The sequence below is a fragment of the Staurois parvus genome, unplaced genomic scaffold, assembly GCF_062004578.1.
Source record: "Staurois parvus isolate SC_StPar_1 unplaced genomic scaffold, SC_StPar_1.0 ptg000011l, whole genome shotgun sequence".
NCBI classification, from domain to species: Eukaryota; Metazoa; Chordata; class Amphibia; order Anura; family Ranidae; genus Staurois; species Staurois parvus.
Genome location: NW_028317807.1, coordinates 22,001,036 through 22,007,035, shown reverse-complemented (window position 1 = coordinate 22,007,035; position 6,000 = coordinate 22,001,036).

The window sequence follows — 6,000 nt, the reverse complement described above, 5'->3', positions numbered from 1 at the left end:
TGACACCGGGAGCACTGGCCTCTGGCTGCGAATAGTGCTGCCTCGACCCCTTCCTCTGCTGCCACGTCTGCTCGCTCCTAAAACATTGCCTCCTCTGCCACTCCTCTGCATGTTGTCTGACATACTCTTTAATTAAACGATTCTGTGTCCCTGAGTAACAATTCTGTGTCTGTCCCTGAGTAACAATTCTGTGTCCCTGAGTAACGTTTCTCTGGCCCTAAGTAACAGTTCTGTGGCCCTCAGTAACAATTCTGTGTCCCTCAGTAACAATTCTGTGTCTGTCCCTGAGTAACAATTCTGTGTCTGTCCCTGAGTAACAATTCTGTGTCCCTCAGTAACAATTCTGTGTCCCTCAGTAACAATTCTGTGTCCCTCAGTAACAATTCTGTGTCCCTCAGTAACAATTCTGTGTCTGTCCCTGAGTAACAATTCTGTGTCCCTAAGTAACGTTTCTGTGGCCCTAAGTAACGGTTCTGTGGCCCTCAGTAACGGTTCTGTGGCCCTCAGTAACGGTTCTGTGGCCCTCAGTAACGGTTCTGTGGCCCTCAGTAACGGTTCTGTGGCCCTCAGTAACAAATCTGTGTCTGTCGCTGAGTAACAATTCTGTGTCCCTAAGTAACGTTTCTGTGTCCCTAAGTAACGTTTCTGTGTCCCTAAGTAACGTTTCTGTGGCCCTAAGTAACGATTCTGTGGCCCTAAGTAACGAATCTGTGGCCCTAAGTAACGTTTCTGTGGCCCTAAGTAACGTTTCTGTGGCCCTAAGTAACAATTATGTGGCCCTCAGTAACAATTCTGTGTCCCTCAGTAACAATTCTGTGTCTGTCCCTGAGTAACAATTCTGTGTCCCTAAGTAACGTTTCTGTGGCCCTAAGTAACGGTTCTGTGGCCCTCAGTAACAATTCTGTGTCCCTCAGTAACAATTCTGTGTCTGTCCCTAAGTAACAATTCTGTGGCCCAAAGTAACGTTTCTGTGGCCCTAAGTAACGTTTCTGTGGCCCTAAGTAACGTTTCTGTGGCCCTCAGTAACAATTCTGTATCCCTCAGTAACAATTCTGTCTGTCCCTGAGTAACAATTCTGTGTCCCTAAGTAACAAATCTGTGGCCCTAAGTAAAGTTTCTGTGTCCCTAAGTAACGATTCTGTGGCCCTAAGTAACGATTCTGTGGCCCTAAGTAACGATTCTGTGGCCCTAAGTAACGTTTCTGTGGCCCTCAGTAACAAATCTGTGTCCCTCAGTAACAATTCTGTGTCTGTCCCTAAGCAACAATTCTGTGGCCCTAAGTAACGATTCTGTGGCCCTCAGTAACAAATCTGTGTCCCTCAGTAACAATTCTGTGTCTGTCCCTAAGTAACAATTCTGTGGCCCTAAGTAACGTTTCTGTGGCCCTAAGTAACGATTCTGTGGCCCTCAGTAACAATACTGTGTCTGTCCCTAAGTAACAATTCTGTGGCCCTAAGTAACGTTTCTGTGGCCCTAAGTAACGATTCTGTGGCCCTAAGTAACGATTCTGTATTCCTCAGTAACAATTCTGTCTGTCCCTGAGTAACAATTCTGTGTCCCTAAGTAACGTTTCTGTGGCCCTAAGTAACGTTTCTGTGGCCCTAAGTAACGATTCTGTGGCCCTAAGTAACGATTCTGTGGCCCTAAGTAACGTTTCTGTGTCCCTCAATAACAATTCTGTGTCTGTCCCTAAGTAACAATTCTGTGGCCCTAAGTAACGATTCTGTGGCCCTCAGTAACAATTCTGTGTCTGTCCCTAAGTAACAATTCTGTGGCCCTAAGTAACGATTCTGTGGCCCTCAGTAACAAATCTGTGTCCCTCAGTAACAATTCTGTGTCTGTCCCTAAGTAACAATTCTGTGGCCCTAAGTAACGTTTCTGTGGCCCTAAGTAACGATTCTGTGGCCCTCAGTAACAATTCTGTATCCCTCAGTAACAATTCTGTCTGTCCCTGAGTAACAATTCTGTGTCCCTAAGTAACGTTTCTGTGGCCCTAACTAACGATTCTGTGGCCCTAAGTAACGTTTCTGTGGCCCTATGTAACGTTTCTATGGCCCTAAGTAACGATTCTGTGGCCCTAACGTTTCTGTGTCCCTAAGTAACGTTTCTCTGTCCCTAACTCTCTCTCTGCATATAGCCAGGTCTGCCTCTGTTGAATGACTGGAGGCAAATGGAGAATTCTAAAATGGCCGCCATTTATAGCTCGACCATTACACTGTGCTGGCTGGCTGGCTGGCTGCTGATTGGCTAATGTGATCACATGTCATGAATGAATGCATTATGGGTCAGCGCGCCTTGTCTGCGCGCCTTCCCAGACATCCCCGCTCCGTCGCCGCACATGTCGCCGCCATTTTAGGAAAAATTTTGATTCGCGCATCCGAAGTCTGCTTATTTTCGGATTCGAAATTTTCCTAATATTCGAAACGAATTCCACTTCGCCTACTTCGATTCGCTCATCTCTAATTAGCACCGTGGGATAGGCTTTTTTCTGATTTCGAAAAACCCTGTTCATTGCCTCCATTAGATCCTTGCTCTTGCTTGTAATAGTAGTTTAAGAATTCTAGTCAATGACAGGCATGTTGTAGTTATCCATAATCAAAACCTCTCCTTTCATTGCCTTTTAAGTAATCGCATCAATCAACAAGTTATCATAATCTTAAGTCTGTTCGGGGGATGGAGTCTATGTACAGCACCAAGGCTAAGAGCAGATCCCTCTCTGGTTGGAAGGCAGACCCAGCGGGTTTTGAATATTTAATTTGTTTTTTAATTAATGTTAACATTATGCTATTTTTGACATATATGATAACTCTACCTCCCCCTTCCCTACTCTGCCCTTTTTGTCTATTGTATACTCTGATGTAGTTATTTCCCAGTCATTTAAATCACTGACACATGTCTCTGTAATTGCAACTAGTTCCAGGTTGTCCCTAAACATAAGAGCTGTAAACTTACACAGCTTGTTAGCTAAACTACCAGCATTAGTGCACATGACATGACATACACTGCTATCTACTGCTTATTTTTAGCACTAGAAACGTTAACTAAAGTGACTACCCCATCAGCCCAGTCCTTAGCAACACAAACCCTCACCATTGTTTCAACCTACTGGGAACAGAAATGCTCATCAATTACCGTATTTTTCGCTCCATAAGACGCACCTGACCATAAGACGCACCTAGGTTTTAGAGGCAGAAAACAGGAAAAAAAAAATTCTGAACTAATGGACTGCAGACATAGTACAGGGATGACCAGAGACTGCGGACAGCACAGGGATGACCAGAGACTGCGGACAGTACAGATGACTGCTGACCGTTGGGGAGGTGGGGAGCGGGTACCTGAATTTGACAGGTACCCGCTCTTACTTCTGCAGAGTTTTTGTTTGATCTTACCTGTTCCTCGATCCAGCCGCGCGCTGTCTTCCCGGCTTCTGTAATGGCGCTCGGCATGACAGCCGGGTGCCCAGTGCGCATGAGCGAGAAGCACTTGCGCTTTGTGATTGGTCCGGCGGCTTCTGGGATCGGTCATGTGTCCCAGGTACCGCCTTACCATCCACAAAAAGCACCGCTTCTTGCGCATGCGCACTTGGCACCCGGCTGTTATGCCCAGTGCCCACACTACAGAAGCCGGGAAGACAGCGCGCCGCTGGATAGAGGAACAGGTAAGATCAAAGAAGAGCGGGTACCTGTCCAATTCAGGTACCCGCTCCCCACCTCCCCAAAGGTCAGCAGTCCTCTCCATAAGGTCCCACTGCAGAGCTGAGCGGCCGGCCCGGTGTTCTGCACGGCGGCGGTGGAAATACCGGACCGGCCGCTGTATATTCGCTCCATAAGACGCACTGACATTTTCCCCCCTTTTTGGGGGTAAAAAAGTGCGTCTTATGGAGCGAAAAATACGGTACATCTCTGCCCCCACATCTGTGTAAATGCATAGTAAAAATATAAAACTACATTCCATACTAAGAACCTCAGTGCCCTTGTGTGAGGGATGCAGTCCATCTCTTTTGTACAGCTCAATGTCAGAGCACCTGATAGCATCATGACCAACAACCAAAACCTTCAGTTATGCACCAATCCTTTAATCAAACATTGAACTCTGCTATACAAAGTACTTTTTCTTGTTGTCCATTATGGACAGGTAAGACCTCTGAAAATGTAAGAGTACACCCTAACTGTGGAAGATCCTGGCCCAAATTCTGAAAATCCTTCTGTTCAGAATGCACATCATCCTGGGATAAATAATTTGTACCAAGGTGCACATCAACACAGCACACTTTACTAGTTTTTTTTTTTTTTTTTTTTTAAATGTACATTTTTATCCCTCCTACCACTACCACCAAGTAAACCTCTAACTTCCTTTGACACTTCCACACACAGAAGCACCTCTTACACTCTTACAATTGAATCACCAACTAGAAGAGGACTTCTCCTTTTAGTAGCCTTATCTACAAAGACATGCCTGGGTTGAAACCTCTGATAAAACAGTTACTTTTGTCAAAGGAATTTTTTTCTCAGGGTCCTCCAGTCTGAAGAAGTGGTTTTTTTCATAGCAGCTCAACAGAACAAATTAGCTTAGACAGGCTCCTGCTCTCAGACTGCAGAGTACAAACCAAGGAATCTAGACAAGTAATGACATCAGGTAGACTAGAAATCTGCATATAAATGGGACAGCATCTCAGCTTCCAAAAAAAAAAAAAAACCCCACATGCCAAAACAAGTACTGCACTGAACTAAACCAGACAAAAAAAAAAAAAAGGATTTACTTAAATTCTAACACAGGTGCTAATCAAAAGATCGTTGATTGTCTCCAAACTCCTGCTGCTGAAACTATGCACTTTTGTCCTGCTACACTTCCAAAGAGTAAACTTTTTTGGAATCTCTGATCGCTACCCATCTTAAAGGATTAGTTCATCTTTAGGAACAGGTTACATGTTCTACCCATTTGTAACATGTTTCCATAGCTGCAGCTGTGCACACTGCCCCCCTCCCTCTGACAAATAAGGGGGAAAAGTATCCCCGTACTATCTGTCAGATTGATAACCAGCGTGGCCGTGCAGGACTCCACCCACACAGCCACGTCATTCATGGATGTCCGTGAATTAATGAACTGCAAGTCCCAACAGCCTTAGCAGCTGTTGGCTTGCAGTTTTCAGTGAACTACCACGGCCCTGTGGAGCGCCATGCTAGTTCATTGAAGCTTCCTGTCAGAATATCTGCTTGCTCGTACATCCCGTAAAGCAAGCAGATATTCTGACAGGTCTGCAGGAGATTTGCATGGCAGGTGCTATGCTTTCCAGGCTCCTGTAGACAAAATAAATGCACTTTTTTACCTGCAGAAAAAAAAAATGCATTTATTATTTTTGTCCAAAAGGTGAACTTATCCTTTAAATACAACACTAATTAGGCACCAATTATGACAATAGCTCACCTCTCTTACATAAGTACTGAGTGTTATCAGTTAGGATAACACCTCAGCAGCACAATAAACAATTATTCCAGTAGTTTGTAAACAATCTCCCATAGCATCACAGTCACAATACCAAGGTTAAAAAAGTAAACAAATAAAAGCAATTAGAAATACTTTAACCACTTCCCCTGCAAACACAGATCTCTCCCCTGTCAGCTCTTGCACACTGCTTGGTATGGCTTTGCATAGCAAAGCCATACCAAGCAGTGTGCTTACAGTGAAGCACACACACAGCCCCCATAGTAAAACAGCACACAGTTAACCCTTTAATTGCTCAATATGTTAACCCCTTCCTGCCCAGTGCCATTAGTATAGTGTCAGTGCTTTTTTATTAGCCAAGTCAGTTCCCTTCAGTGTCAGAATGCCCACCGGAGTCCCACTATAAGTCACTGATCACCGCCATTACTAGTTAATAAATAAAAATCACAATATATATATATATATATATATATATATATATATATATATACACACACACACACACACACACACACACACACACTGCTATTTGTAAACGCTATAACTTTCACGTAAACC